Source organism: Perna viridis, chromosome 6 (assembly GCF_037379345.1).
Source record: "Perna viridis isolate PV_CMFRI_1.1 ecotype Kerala chromosome 6, ASM3737934v1, whole genome shotgun sequence".
Classification (NCBI taxonomy): domain Eukaryota; kingdom Metazoa; phylum Mollusca; class Bivalvia; order Mytilida; family Mytilidae; genus Perna; species Perna viridis.
Window position 1 is genome coordinate 13,040,664 of NC_142450.1, and position 15,903 is coordinate 13,056,566.

The 15,903-nt window shown below is 35.5% G+C and overlaps 1 long non-coding RNA gene across 2 annotated transcripts; it reads left to right on the plus strand.

Moving 5' to 3' along the window:
• Nucleotides 1-11,981: 11,981 nt before the first annotated feature.
• LOC148613705 (uncharacterized) lies at nucleotides 11,982-15,149 on the plus strand. Of its 2 annotated transcripts, none has more exons than XR_015923426.1 (3): nucleotides 11,982-12,220; nucleotides 13,068-13,565; nucleotides 13,833-15,149. It is a non-coding gene; the product is annotated as an uncharacterized LOC148613705 (long non-coding RNA). The 2 variants fall into 2 exon arrangements; XR_015923427.1 differs by lacking the exon at nucleotides 11,982-12,220 and adding an exon at nucleotides 12,520-12,656.
• Nucleotides 15,150-15,903: the final 754 nt, after the last annotated feature.

Genomic DNA, 15,903 nt, shown 5'->3' on the forward strand with positions numbered 1-15,903 from the left:
TATTCCCAGGCAGCAGTGTTTCAGGTATACCCATGCGATGGAGGCAGCAGTGTTTCAGGTATACCCAGGCGATGGACATGAAATGATGATGAAATGAAAATTTTATGGGACAAGGAAAATAGGGTCGAGGAATTCCGGTTGTCAATGGAAATATGGAAAGATGAGTTAGTTAGGTCAAATAACCTCCTCTAAAGAACCGAGGTTCCTACTCGATCTTGTTGAATACCAGGGTTCTTTAACTTGCGAGGTATGTGGCATTACGGTGCACCACAATGATTTACTGTCAAGTTTTCCATATTATGACATGACGACCCAATTACGTAGGATGCCAGCGGTACCCCGTTCAACCACCAGTGTTCTGAACGCTATTTAGTTTCCTTTTACGACAAGCCTTTTAACACCCGGACCCGTATTTTGAAAAAAAATATACACGCCTGTTTCATGTTTCCTACCTACCCGACTTTTTTTTATCCTATCCTATTTTATTCGTAATTTAGGACAAAATGACGCAAAATATCATTGTTTGCTTAAACACTGTTAAGGTCAAGAAATCTTTCCCATTAGAGTCTATATATAATTATTAATGAAGTTTAAAATGGTTTTGCCTTCCTACCTTGCCTACAGTTTACCTACCTACCTACTGAATTGTTTTAACCAATGTAACCTTAATCAGATTTATTTTATTTTGGGTCGAAAATACCGGTACGATACAGTCAGTCATGTATCTACGGTAATTTTTATTCATTTCTCTATCAAAGGGGGATACGCCCCTTACGTTTCCACCTGAATCTGCCTGAAGACCAACATAAATAAAATTTGACTAGTGTTGTACCCACAAATACCTGGCCAACAGCGCAAATGTTTCCTGGATTCATGAGTCGGAGGAAAACCTTGGTGTATTAGACCTTTGAAGGAGTCAAGTTCTTATTGTATCATATTCATTGTGTTTTGAGCACAACCATAAAATCAAGAACCCCAAAGATGAATTAATTTTGTTATTATTATTTGTACATGTATACATATTGCTTTTCTTCCGTAAAAAAACTGAAACCGAGAAATTCCAAAAACTAAAAAAATGTAAAACCTGTTAGCATCCCCAGCGGAACGACATTCACAAGTTTGAGTCATATAATTTCAAAAGGGCTGAAATACATTCCAAGGGTTGAGTTTGATCCCCTACCTTCCGCACCCGATTTTTGTTAGAAAATATAATTGTTAGTTACATGTAAATTTTGGTCAAAATGGGCACACAAAGCCAGGATAGGACAACCTTTTTTCTGGAGCTTCTCCATACACCCCGGCCTTTTGATCAACTATTGATCGCCTATCATCGGTCTATACTGAAGATACGTCATGCTTCTCCGGTCATTGGCTTCAATGCTGACCGTCGTGTATTTTTCAAAAACAAAAATTTGAAAATTGAAAATTGAAAAGGTGAATCAGTTAATCTTTCATAAATGTAGAATTTTTCAGAAAATGTTTAAATTTGATTTTAACTATAAAAAAAACATGATCCCATGAAGATCGGAAAATCTTCAATTTCATTTTGGCCGTAGTATGTTGCTGCGGTACTTGGATAGCCCTTTTTTTTTTATCCCGCCCGTCTTTGTATCTTTATAAAAATCACACATTTTATCTTTTTGGATACATCTTTAAATATGTAAAAAATTCAAGTTCAAAATTACATGAAGCAGTTATATTAAATGAAATATACCAGAGTTGTCTCTCTTTTACCACAAACCCTAGTCATTCAGATTAAGATAGTTGAATGCATACCATTTTACATTTAGATATGGATGTGAACAGACGAAATGAAAGTAAATAATTTATTTTAATTATTTTTATTTTTGCAGCACATTTTAAAAATAACACAGTGCAATTTAAATTTGCAAAACATTCATGTGCAAATCTTGCGCCGCTTTTTACTTTGTTTGTTTGTTTGTTTGTTGGGGTTTAACGTCCGAGCAGCAATATTTCAGCTATATTCAGACGATGAACATGAAATGGATAATAAAATGAACATGAAATGAACAAAAAAAAGAATGGGTCACAAGGATAATAGGGTAGACAAATTTTGATTGCCACTGGAAAAAGGGGGGATGGGTAAAGTCGGGCAATTTAGCCTCCTGTGGCGGAGCGCAAAGGTTCCTACTCCTATCGAATACCACAGCAGGGTTCTTTAACGTGCGAGGAACGTGGCATCTTTCCCAACACGGTGCACCACTATGGTTTGCGGTCAGGTTTTCCGTATTATAGCCTGACGACCCCAGCATGTAACACGCCAGGGGTACCCCATTCCATCACCTGGGGCACACATCCCAGTTGCTCTGTGGACAGAGCGCCTAGCCCCCGGCTAGGTTTCTGAGCACTATTTAGTCGCCTTATACGACAAGCTTAGCGCTGCTGCAGGCCTATTCTTTTAATACCCGGACCTGCACGGGGCCTTTTTACTTAGTCAACTTGGTGTTAGTCAAATGGGGTAGTCAACTTTGTCAAATGTTGGTAACCAATGTGTCAGGCTTTACATGGGATTTCATAAAATGTTTATCTTTTGCTGATATGTCTTTAAATAATAAAGTTAATACGGATTATTGTGTTTATACATTTCACATGAGTTTATAAGTTTTTTTCGTATGAAGATTGGCAAAAGTGTTGTAGTCGCGGTCTAGTAAAATCCCAGAAGGACTTTATGATATGCCTTCCTCAGTGACCCTTCAGAGAGTAATTAATGAAGAAAAGATATGAAAAATCTACATGTATATCATTGTAGCTTCAAATTTACCTTCAAAAGCGGAAAGTGCGGGATATTTACAAGTTTCAAATCAAAGGTCTGCTAGAGGAAAATCAGATGTTTACAATTAAGTGTTAATTAAAAGACGTGAAGGTCCAGGATCGGCGTAAAATGAAATTTCAAAGGTCTCAGTGTAAGAAATTGAGGGCACCGGACTATGGACCGACACTAATTTGAGGCAGATGTAATCATGCAGTGTCAGAAACTATCAGATATATGAATTCGGGAGCTAATTTTTTGGGGTATTTTTTTTTAGACAGTCTTTACGTAAAAATATCTTTTTAATCGTCACCAAAGGACTGAATGCATCAATATCTGAAGGACTACTGGATTTTGTTACTAGACTTGGACCAGCTTACAAATTTGTCAACTACTGTCAGAAGGACAATGTATGCATTATCTTTGTCATGTCAATTTACACTTCTGTGGCGGTTGCAGGAATTTCCAAAGGCGAAATAATAACTGAAAGGTGGTCTGGGGAATGCATTTTGTCTCCAGTTGGTCAAGGGCAAAGCCCTAGTTTAGTGTCCTTGGGGCAAAACCCTATCCCAACCACCTAAGTTTTGACGATATAAGTATTTAAAGTATTGAGGTACCCAGATCTTCTGATTTTGTTTTATTACACACGACGCATGGCATCCTTTGACACAACGAACCAGAGCATTTTGGGATGACACAACGAACGTGGTGCTATATAATAATGGGATAATTAACTGGAAAGAGTGAATAACCAAAATGTGATCATGAGTGCCGAAGAACGTCTAGATTTAACAATCGAGTGTACAGAACTTGTTCCGCGCAAGAGTTGAATCTTAATGCGTTTTTGGCACGAGTGATCATATTTTGGTTATTCACGATAACCAATTGATTATCCTATTTATTATATAGATTTACTGCATTATTCGTTGCTATATTTTCTACATAAATTTTTAATTTTGTGAACGGCGGATTGATGTTCGTGTTGTGACGTTTTGGCAGGAGAAAGTGCCAGAGTGAAATTACCGAATTTATTGCACAGAGTAAATTATCGAAAATTATTACACTAGGAACATTCAGTAAATCACTGCTGTCTATATAATAACATTGAATCTATATAGCGCCTTATACAAGGTAGCTCAGCGTCCAATGAGTTATGATTTGTCAACTCCGGTACCTATAGTGAACGAAAGAGGAAAACTGCCAATGGTTATAACCTGTTCTCATCGCTGAATCTGTTACGCCAAATTTTTAATGGCGACCATTAAAAGAACTTTTGTAGGAACGATTGATAGATTGGTTGATTGCTGTTTATTCCCAGGCAGCAGTGTTTCAGGTATACCCATGCGATGGAGGCAGCAGTGTTTCAGGTATACCCAGGCGATGGACATGAAATGATGATGAAATGAAAATTTTATGGGACAAGGAAAATAGGGTCGAGGAATTCCGGTTGTCAATGGAAATATGGAAAGATGAGTTAGTTAGGTCAAATAACCTCCTCTAAAGAACCGAGGTTCCTACTCGATCTTGTTGAATACCAGGGTTCTTTAACTTGCGAGGTATGTGGCATTACGGTGCACCACAATGATTTACTGTCAAGTTTTCCATATTATGACATGACGACCCAATTACGTAGGATGCCAGCGGTACCCCGTTCAACCACCAGTGTTCTGAACGCTATTTAGTTTCCTTTTACGACAAGCCTTTTAACACCCGGACCCGTATTTTGAAAAAAAATATACACGCCTGTTTCATGTTTCCTACCTACCCGACTTTTTTTTATCCTATCCTATTTTATTCGTAATTTAGGACAAAATGACGCAAAATATCATTGTTTGCTTAAACACTGTTAAGGTCAAGAAATCTTTCCCATTAGAGTCTATATATAATTATTAATGAAGTTTAAAATGGTTTTGCCTTCCTACCTTGCCTACAGTTTACCTACCTACCTACTGAATTGTTTTAACCAATGTAACCTTAATCAGATTTATTTTATTTTGGGTCGAAAATACCGGTACGATACAGTCAGTCATGTATCTACGGTAATTTTTATTCATTTCTCTATCAAAGGGGGATACGCCCCTTACGTTTCCACCTGAATCTGCCTGAAGACCAACATAAATAAAATTTGACTAGTGTTGTACCCACAAATACCTGGCCAACAGCGCAAATGTTTCCTGGATTCATGAGTCGGAGGAAAACCTTGGTGTATTAGACCTTTGAAGGAGTCAAGTTCTTATTGTATCATATTCATTGTGTTTTGAGCACAACCATAAAATCAAGAACCCCAAAGATGAATTAATTTTGTTATTATTATTTGTACATGTATACATATTGCTTTTCTTCCGTAAAAAAACTGAAACCGAGAAATTCCAAAAACTAAAAAAATGTAAAACCTGTTAGCATCCCCAGCGGAACGACATTCACAAGTTTGAGTCATATAATTTCAAAAGGGCTGAAATACATTCCAAGGGTTGAGTTTGATCCCCTACCTTCCGCACCCGATTTTTGTTAGAAAATATAATTGTTAGTTACATGTAAATTTTGGTCAAAATGGGCACACAAAGCCAGGATAGGACAACCTTTTTTCTGGAGCTTCTCCATACACCCCGGCCTTTTGATCAACTATTGATCGCCTATCATCGGTCTATACTGAAGATACGTCATGCTTCTCCGGTCATTGGCTTCAATGCTGACCGTCGTGTATTTTTCAAAAACAAAAATTTGAAAATTGAAAATTGAAAAGGTGAATCAGTTAATCTTTCATAAATGTAGAATTTTTCAGAAAATGTTTAAATTTGATTTTAACTATAAAAAAAACATGATCCCATGAAGATCGGAAAATCTTCAATTTCATTTTGGCCGTAGTATGTTGCTGCGGTACTTGGATAGCCCTTTTTTTTTTATCCCGCCCGTCTTTGTATCTTTATAAAAATCACACATTTTATCTTTTTGGATACATCTTTAAATATGTAAAAAATTCAAGTTCAAAATTACATGAAGCAGTTATATTAAATGAAATATACCAGAGTTGTCTCTCTTTTACCACAAACCCTAGTCATTCAGATTAAGATAGTTGAATGCATACCATTTTACATTTAGATATGGATGTGAACAGACGAAATGAAAGTAAATAATTTATTTTAATTATTTTTATTTTTGCAGCACATTTTAAAAATAACACAGTGCAATTTAAATTTGCAAAACATTCATGTGCAAATCTTGCGCCGCTTTTTACTTTGTTTGTTTGTTTGTTTGTTGGGGTTTAACGTCCGAGCAGCAATATTTCAGCTATATTCAGACGATGAACATGAAATGGATAATAAAATGAACATGAAATGAAAAAAAAAAGAATGGGTCACAAGGATAATAGGGTAGACAAATTTTGATTGCCACTGGAAAAAGGGGGGATGGGTAAAGTCGGGCAATTTAGCCTCCTGTGGCGGAGCGCAAAGGTTCCTACTCCTATCGAATACCACAGCAGGGTTCTTTAACGTGCGAGGAACGTGGCATCTTTCCCAACACGGTGCACCACTATGGTTTGCGGTCAGGTTTTCCGTATTATAGCCTGACGACCCCAGCATGTAACACGCCAGGGGTACCCCATTCCATCACCTGGGGCACACATCCCAGTTGCTCTGTGGACAGAGCGCCTAGCCCCCGGCTAGGTTTCTGAGCACTATTTAGTCGCCTTATACGACAAGCTTAGCGCTGCTGCAGGCCTATTCTTTTAATACCCGGACCTGCACGGGGCCTTTTTACTTAGTCAACTTGGTGTTAGTCAAATGGGGTAGTCAACTTTGTCAAATGTTGGTAACCAATGTGTCAGGCTTTACATGGGATTTCATAAAATGTTTATCTTTTGCTGATATGTCTTTAAATAATAAAGTTAATACGGATTATTGTGTTTATACATTTCACATGAGTTTATAAGTTTTTTTCGTATGAAGATTGGCAAAAGTGTTGTAGTCGCGGTCTAGTAAAATCCCAGAAGGACTTTATGATATGCCTTCCTCAGTGACCCTTCAGAGAGTAATTAATGAAGAAAAGATATGAAAAATCTACATGTATATCATTGTAGCTTCAAATTTACCTTCAAAAGCGGAAAGTGCGGGATATTTACAAGTTTCAAATCAAAGGTCTGCTAGAGGAAAATCAGATGTTTACAATTAAGTGTTAATTAAAAGACGTGAAGGTCCAGGATCGGCGTAAAATGAAATTTCAAAGGTCTCAGTGTAAGAAATTGAGGGCACCGGAATATGGACCGACACTAATTTGAGGCAGATGTAATCATGCAGTGTCAGAAACTATCAGATATATGAATTCGGGAGCTAATTTTTTGGGGTATTTTTTTAGACAGTCTTTACGTAAAAATATCTTTTTAATCGTCACCAAAGGACTGAATGCATCAATATCTGAAGGACTACTGGATTTTGTTACTAGACTTGGACCAGCTTACAAATTTGTCAACTACTGTCAGAAGGACAATGTATGCATTATCTTTGTCATGTCAATTTACACTTCTGTGGCGGTTGCAGGAATTTCCAAAGGCGAAATAATAACTGAAAGGTGGTCTGGGGAATGCATTTTGTCTCCAGTTGGTCAAGGGCAAAGCCCTAGTTTAGTGTCCTTGGGGCAAAACCCTATCCCAACCACCTAAGTTTTGACGATATAAGTATTTAAAGTATTGAGGTACCCAGATCTTCTGATTTTGTTTTATTACACACGACGCATGGCATCCTTTGACACAACGAACCAGAGCATTTTGGGATGACACAACGAACGTGGTGCTATATAATAATGGGATAATTAACTGGAAAGAGTGAATAACCAAAATGTGATCATGAGTGCCGAAGAACGTCTAGATTTAACAATCGAGTGTGCAGAACTTGTTCCGCGCAAGAGTTGAATCTTAATGCGTTTTTGGCACGAGTGATCATATTTTGGTTATTCACGATAACCAATTGATTATCCTATTTATTATATAGATTTACTGCATTATTCGTTGCTATATTTTCTACATAAATTTTTAATTTTGTGAACGGCGGATTGATGTTCGTGTTGTGACGTTTTGGCAGGAGAAAGTGCCAGAGTGAAATTACCGAATTTATTGCACAGAGTAAATTATCGAAAATTATAACCTAGGAACATTCAGTAAATCACTGCTGTCTATATAATAACATTGAATCTATATAGCGCCTTATACAAGGTAGCTCAGCGTCCAATGAGTTATGATTTGTCAACTCCGGTACCTATAGTGAACGAAAGAGGAAAACTGCCAATGGTTATAACCTGTTCTCATCGCTGAATCTGTTACGCCAAATTTTTAATGGCGACCATTAAAAGAACTTTTGTAGGAACGATTGATAGATTGGTTGATTGCTGTTTATTCCCAGGCAGCAGTGTTTCAGGTATACCCATGCGATGGAGGCAGCAGTGTTTCAGGTATACCCAGGCGATGGACATGAAATGATGATGAAATGAAAATTTTATGGGACAAGGAAAATAGGGTCGAGGAATTCCGGTTGTCAATGGAAATATGGAAAGATGAGTTAGTTAGGTCAAATAACCTCCTCTAAAGAACCGAGGTTCCTACTCGATCTTGTTGAATACCAGGGTTCTTTAACTTGCGAGGTATGTGGCATTACGGTGCACCACAATGATTTACTGTCAAGTTTTCCATATTATGACATGACGACCCAATTACGTAGGATGCCAGCGGTACCCCGTTCAACCACCAGTGTTCTGAACGCTATTTAGTTTCCTTTTACGACAAGCCTTTTAACACCCGGACCCGTATTTTGAAAAAAATATACACGCCTGTTTCATGTTTCCTACCTACCCGACTTTTTTTTATCCTATCCTATTTTATTCGTAATTTAGGACAAAATGACGCAAAATATCATTGTTTGCTTAAACACTGTTAAGGTCAAGAAATCTTTCCCATTAGAGTCTATATATAATTATTAATGAAGTTTAAAATGGTTTTGCCTTCCTACCTTGCCTACAGTTTACCTACCTACCTACTGAATTGTTTTAACCAATGTAACCTTAATCAGATTTATTTTATTTTGGGTCGAAAATACCGGTACGATACAGTCAGTCATGTATCTACGGTAATTTTTATTCATTTCTCTATCAAAGGGGGATACGCCCCTTACGTTTCCACCTGAATCTGCCTGAAGACCAACATAAATAAAATTTGACTAGTGTTGTACCCACAAATACCTGGCCAACAGCGCAAATGTTTCCTGGATTCATGAGTCGGAGGAAAACCTTGGTGTATTAGACCTTTGAAGGAGTCAAGTTCTTATTGTATCATATTCATTGTGTTTTGAGCACAACCATAAAATCAAGAACCCCAAAGATGAATTAATTTTGTTATTATTATTTGTACATGTATACATATTGCTTTTCTTCCGTAAAAAAACTGAAACCGAGAAATTCCAAAAACTAAAAAAATGTAAAACCTGTTAGCATCCCCAGCGGAACGACATTCACAAGTTTGAGTCATATAATTTCAAAAGGGCTGAAATACATTCCAAGGGTTGAGTTTGATCCCCTACCTTCCGCACCCGATTTTTGTTAGAAAATATAATTGTTAGTTACATGTAAATTTTGGTCAAAATGGGCACACAAAGCCAGGATAGGACAACCTTTTTTCTGGAGCTTCTCCATACACCCCGGCCTTTTGATCAACTATTGATCGCCTATCATCGGTCTATACTGAAGATACGTCATGCTTCTCCGGTCATTGGCTTCAATGCTGACCGTCGTGTATTTTTCAAAAACAAAAATTTGAAAATTGAAAATTGAAAAGGTGAATCAGTTAATCTTTCATAAATGTAGAATTTTTCAGAAAATGTTTAAATTTGATTTTAACTATAAAAAAAACATGATCCCATGAAGATCGGAAAATCTTCAATTTCATTTTGGCCGTAGTATGTTGCTGCGGTACTTGGATAGCCCTTTTTTTTTATCCCGCCCGTCTTTGTATCTTTATAAAAATCACACATTTTATCTTTTTGGATACATCTTTAAATATGTAAAAAATTCAAGTTCAAAATTACATGAAGCAGTTATATTAAATGAAATATACCAGAGTTGTCTCTCTTTTACCACAAAACTTAGTTATTCAGATTAAGATAGTTGAATGCATACCATTTTATGAATGAAAAAAGGAATATTAAAAAAAAGTAATTCAGATTAACTGCATTTTTTTTTTATTAAAGCAAATGTTTACTCATACATAAAGAGAGTTAAAGAATATTATTATCATGAGATATGAATTGTGAAAGGCGTATTAGGGTACACGGAAATTTGATTTATTGAATTTTTAAATTATGAAAATAGTTTTGATTAAAGGTAGATTTATGGCTTAAAGAATCAACGTCAAATGGAAAAAATATGAACCGCAATAAAAGCTAGTATTAGCATTTAGGATGTGAATGCTTCATATTAACTCCTCCAGCTGTCCCTGGTAAATCGTCAAAACCTCAGTGAATATAAATGAATCCCGGAAACTCCATTTCATTTTTGTTTTACCATGGGCTGGTCATTTATGTCGCATTATTTTACCCCTAGCAATAGCGAAGGGTTATGGCCAGCCCGTGGTAAAACAATTATTAAATGGAGTTTCCGTGATTTATTGCGATTCTAATAGGTCTAGTTTCTTCATTTTTAAAAGATGTGGCCCATGTGTTGCTCGAAAGTTTGGTCATGTGTTTATAACTATCACTTTTTACCATGACTGTGTTCTAAAGAGCTTTAATATGAAGCACGTCATATTAAAGTAATTATTAAATTGGAACATCACTGTCGTGTTTTTTATTTTTGTTTTTGTTGTTGGATTTATTTCACTAAAATGTATTCAGTCCTGTAAGTGGCACGCAGTTAAAAACTAAAGTAGATGGTGCGCACGGTGTACAATTGTGCGCACGAAATACTATATCGTAAACACGAAGTACTATTCCAAACGATAAGTCGTGCTCAACATAGAACTTGATCTGTATTGTATACCCCCTAACAAATGTACAAAGTTCCAGATATATTCATTAATGCGCTCTCCATTTATGACCTGGGGGACGGACAGATGGTCGGACACGATATTTTTTGGAGGATATAGCATAATACCTAGCAATTCAGTAGTTTGATGGAAATTTCACAATATAGTTGACCCAGTACCTTAATGGCTTAATATATCATGTGCACAATTTAGTTTTCCGTGCACACAATTTAATATTGCACATGTACTTGTGCACGATTTAATACACATTTTCATTGCATGGCAATTACAGGGCTCCGTAGTAATGTCACATGTAATGACAATGTTGTACCCACAAATACCTGGCCAGCAGCGCAAATGTTTCCTGGATTCATGAGTCGGGTGATAGAGGAAGACCTTCGAAGGAGTCAAGTTCTTATAGCGTCAATCGTATTCATTATGTTTTGAGCACAACCATAAAATCAAGAACCCCAAAGATGAATTAATTTTGTTATTATTATTTGTACATGTATACATAGTGCTTTTCTTCCGTAAAAAAACTGAAACCGAGAATTTACAAAAACTAAAAAATGTAAAACCTGTTAGCATCCCCAGCGGAACGACATTCACGAGTTTGAGTAATATAATTCCAAAAGGGCTGAAATATATTCCAAGGGTTGACTTGGACCCCCTTTCCACATCCACTTTTTGTTAGAAAATATAATTGTTAGTTACATGTGAATTTTGGTGAAAAAGAGCAAATAAAGCCAGGATCGAACAACTTTAGCCCCTCTACACCCCCTTTTGATAAATTCTTGATCGGTCTTTACCAAAGGTCTTGCTTCTTCGGCCATTGGCTCTAAAGCTGACGCACGTGCATTTTTCAAAAAATATAAAGATGAAAATTGAAAAGTTGATTTAATTAAATTTTCATAAGCATAGAATGTTTCAGGAAATGTTAAAATTTGATTTTAAACTTAAAAAAAACACCACGGGAAAATCGTTTGTTTTCCAGTTCCACTTTGGTGTTGTTTGTTAATCTCTTTTGGGAGATTTTTTTTGCTTTGACCACCATGGTCAAAACAAAAAAAATATCTCCAGCGCCTAATCCCAAAAGGGATTAGTTATTTTGTGCTGCGGTGATTGATGTCAACTGGATAGCCTTCTTTGTATCTGTGAATAAAAATCACGCATTTTATCTATTTGGTTCCCTGCTAATTTATTACTTTATGTGGTAAGACTCTTATTAAGTACCAGTTGTAGCATTTTCATTCGGAACTTCTGGTTTTGTCTTTTACTAAAGGTAAAGAGCAGAAATATGGCGGGAAATCATGGTATTTCACCTCTTCAATTGTGAGATAATAGGGAACATTTCAAAATATCTATAGAAACAAGATGGCGGATAAACAATACATTCAATGCAAAATTCTCGTAGGAAAAATAAATTTTGAATTTTTTCAATCTCCGAGGTAAGAACGAAAAATAATTGTAAGGGAATCGTAGTACAGAACGACATGAATAAAATGGCAAGTTTTTGAAAGGAACCGTCGAGTAATTAAAAAAATAAACGCAAAAAACCGCAAACAATCTGAGGTGACTTGGTTTATAGTGGGATAAAGTGCCAGAAATATAGAAACAAACCTCAAATACAAGTTCCAGAAACTCAGCAATACAACTAAACTTCCAAAGTAGATTTATGTTGAAATACTAGGCAGAAACTATAGACTAAGTTATAAAAATCTCAAGGAAATCAATATGTCTGCCATCAAGCTCAGCAAACTCAAAGAGAATAATACTCACATTCCAAAGGAAACCCCAAAGAGAATTTTAAAGTACATGTGACCTGAATAGACCAATAAAGAAAAGAGAAATAAAGAGTTCTATAAATAGCTCATCAGCTGATAGGTAAATCCATCTGTCAAAGTAAATGATTATCAATTACACTGATACAAGTAACAACATGTATACATTTTAATATAAATGTGAGCAAGTTTTAATAAACATATAAACCATTCGTTTATTTCAAATCATATATCATATAATAAATAAAATACAATACATAAATATATAGAAAGAGTAACATTAAATGAATATTATATCCACAGTCAATTCCTGGTTAAATTCCACTCTGCCACACTTTCTATGTAAAGACCCTTTAAGCGAATCAATGTTAATATAGAACAATCTATCGTTCTATCTATTTGACAACAATATCATAACTAAACAGCGTATCGATATTGGTATTTTTGTAATTTTATATACGTAATTTCAAATTATTCACAGTCGGATCAACTGAATTATTGACTCAATTTTTAGGTAGTCCTTCCGATCTTGCAGGCCAAGGGTATGTCTCGCAACAGATTCATAGTAGTCCGACGACGAGTTACGCATATGTACTGGAAGATGATCTAAACGGAAGCCTCTTTAGTAGATGGCCACTATGCCTTCATCTAGTAACACCAAGTGGAGCCCGAGCCCATGACATTCAAAGAAGAAATAGATTGGCACTACAGGCAGGAATCAATGCACCAATAATGATCGGAGTTCGAGCTCAAGAGACACAACAACGTAGATCGTCACAGCGCATCGACCCAGTAACACTACGACAGTTGTACAACTTTAAATGGAGATCAAATAATGATGACCCGAGAAACATGGATGTATTGCTACCAACTTACGACCAGGAGAAGTTTGGCAAGGAGGAAGTTGGTGACTTCTTAGATATACATTCCCACAACGCAGCTGAAAGAAGTCAAACTGACCCGGTAGATTTATGTACTGCACATACGTGCATGCACCCATATACAATGATAGGTAAAGCTCGCATTTTATATTACTTTAAAAGTTACAAATACAGTGTCGCCCTAAAACTGTTAACTGAACCTTTCGTTGTATATAAATTTTTACAATGTTAAGTAATGAAAATATATGGCTTACATACTTCAAAGCTTGTAATTGACATAATCTTGACATATGTCTTGTTGACATAAATTTACACATATAAAAAAAAATCATATAATATTTTTTGTTCCATACCGTTTGAAAACATTTGAAAAACATATGTTACATTTTTTCCTTCAGATCCAGAAGAGTGAGCACAAATCTGCATGTACGTTCAGTGCCATGGGCATGTGCCTAATAGTGATTGTCAACTCGCAACTCGTTAAACCTATATATATGATGAACTTCTGTGATATTGTATCGTGACTTTTTCTTTTGTAACATCACCTGTGATATTTTGTCTATTGTATGTATCTTTATTGTATTTGTATCATGCCATATTTAATGAATGGTAGTTGTCAATGACATTTCGTTTTTAATGTTTAACGATTGATGAAAATGGTCTTCAAAAATGTTTTTTTTTAGAATTTCTCTGCCATTTGGGTTATCAAATATCATTGTCAATTTTGAAGATGCTTAATTAAAATGTATCCTAAATTTAACAATTTTTCTATTACACAAATTTCATCACTTTCTTATCTAGGTAACTTTAATTTGAATCTATCACAAACTAATCTTATCGTCTTGAAAAACATAACAAACATTGTATTAACTATTATTTATTCACTGAATCATTGTTTGTACATGTGAAGTTGGTCTGTATTTACCATAATCACCGCTTGGTCATTTATTACAGAATTTACTACATTTGATAGCAGTGATCTCTTCCCTAGAATATATTGTAGTTGGTAAATTGGTGGCTTCAAATGAAATTCGGGCGTTGAAGTAGTAAAAATTCATGTTACTTAAAAGAAACTCCATTTATTTTCACGTGGTTGTCTAGATAATGCAAGTTTTTGATTTTTTTTCTTCAAATATTTAAATATACAAAAATGTTTTGATTCAGCAACGTTTCTATTATATATGGAAAAATAATTATGCACTAGTAGACATTTTAAAGAATGATCAATCATTTGTATCATTGCATACACTTTGTTTTTTCTATTTTTTTAAATTGTACATACATATCAAATTGTTAATGTTGACTATACAAATGATTATAAAATGACAATCAGATTCGCAGTAAACATTTTATTTGATAGGTTTACATTATACCTTTTATTTTATTTATATTTTAAATGTGCCTTGAGTTCTATCGCTGATTCAGTGGCGTTTCTGGTGTTCGTATTTCTGTATATTAAAATCGACCTGTTTAACAGAAATACGAATTTGGTTGTTCAACAACATCTTTGGAGACATGTATATTGCAATAAATGTAAATTGTATCATGAAGTGCAATTAGATTATACATGTGATTTTTGCCAATCTTATTGGTTATAATTATGTCTCCTCTGTATTTAGCCAGATCTTTACCTCAAACATTACATACAGGAGAAAATACAGAAACGTTTACGATTGGTGGATAATAAAAAAAGATATTCTCATAAAAAATGAACGAACAGTAAGCGAACAAAAGTATCGAATTTGAAAGTTAGCAGCTGATATACGTGCATTTTATGGAACACTTAAGGCTTAGGATGGCTACTGAAAAAATTAATGGAAAAAAGTATCCCCCTTTTTGAGCCGTAATTAACAGACAGAAACGCCGGAAGACATGGTGGTTTTTATTTCAAAATTAAAAAGCTGTATGTATGTATTTAAGCAACTTTGCGATTGATTAGGGTTATTTCGCCCAGATCTATTTTTAGATTTCAGTGGAAGGACCTCCATACGGAAATAGCATTGTGAATAATTGCGCCTTGTATCCTATACCCCGGACTTATTTTGTAGAGGTACAGTGAAAGTTTTAATAAATATAGTGAAATTTCGGCCAACAATGTATGCCGTAGATGTACTCAACAAGGTTTCAAAATAAAACAATATATGATAAAGACGGGATATTTTAATAAAAAAAAATGGGTCAAAGGCAGAAATGTGAAGTATGTAATCAAGCATTTCAGAACGTTTAGTCCAAGGTATACATTTGTATTAACTAATCGAAAATATAAACACTTTCATTTATATATATATATAGAAGGGTCTGAAAAATTCTCAACGATGTTAGAACTGTCAAATTTGCGAAGCAAATTTTTGGTCGTTCCCTCCGCGGGACTCGAACTCGTGACATCTATGGCAACACCGCCTGCACGAAGTCCAGCGCCCTAGACCACTCGGCCAGCTAGGCTATATAAAAATATAGCTTTCGCTGGCC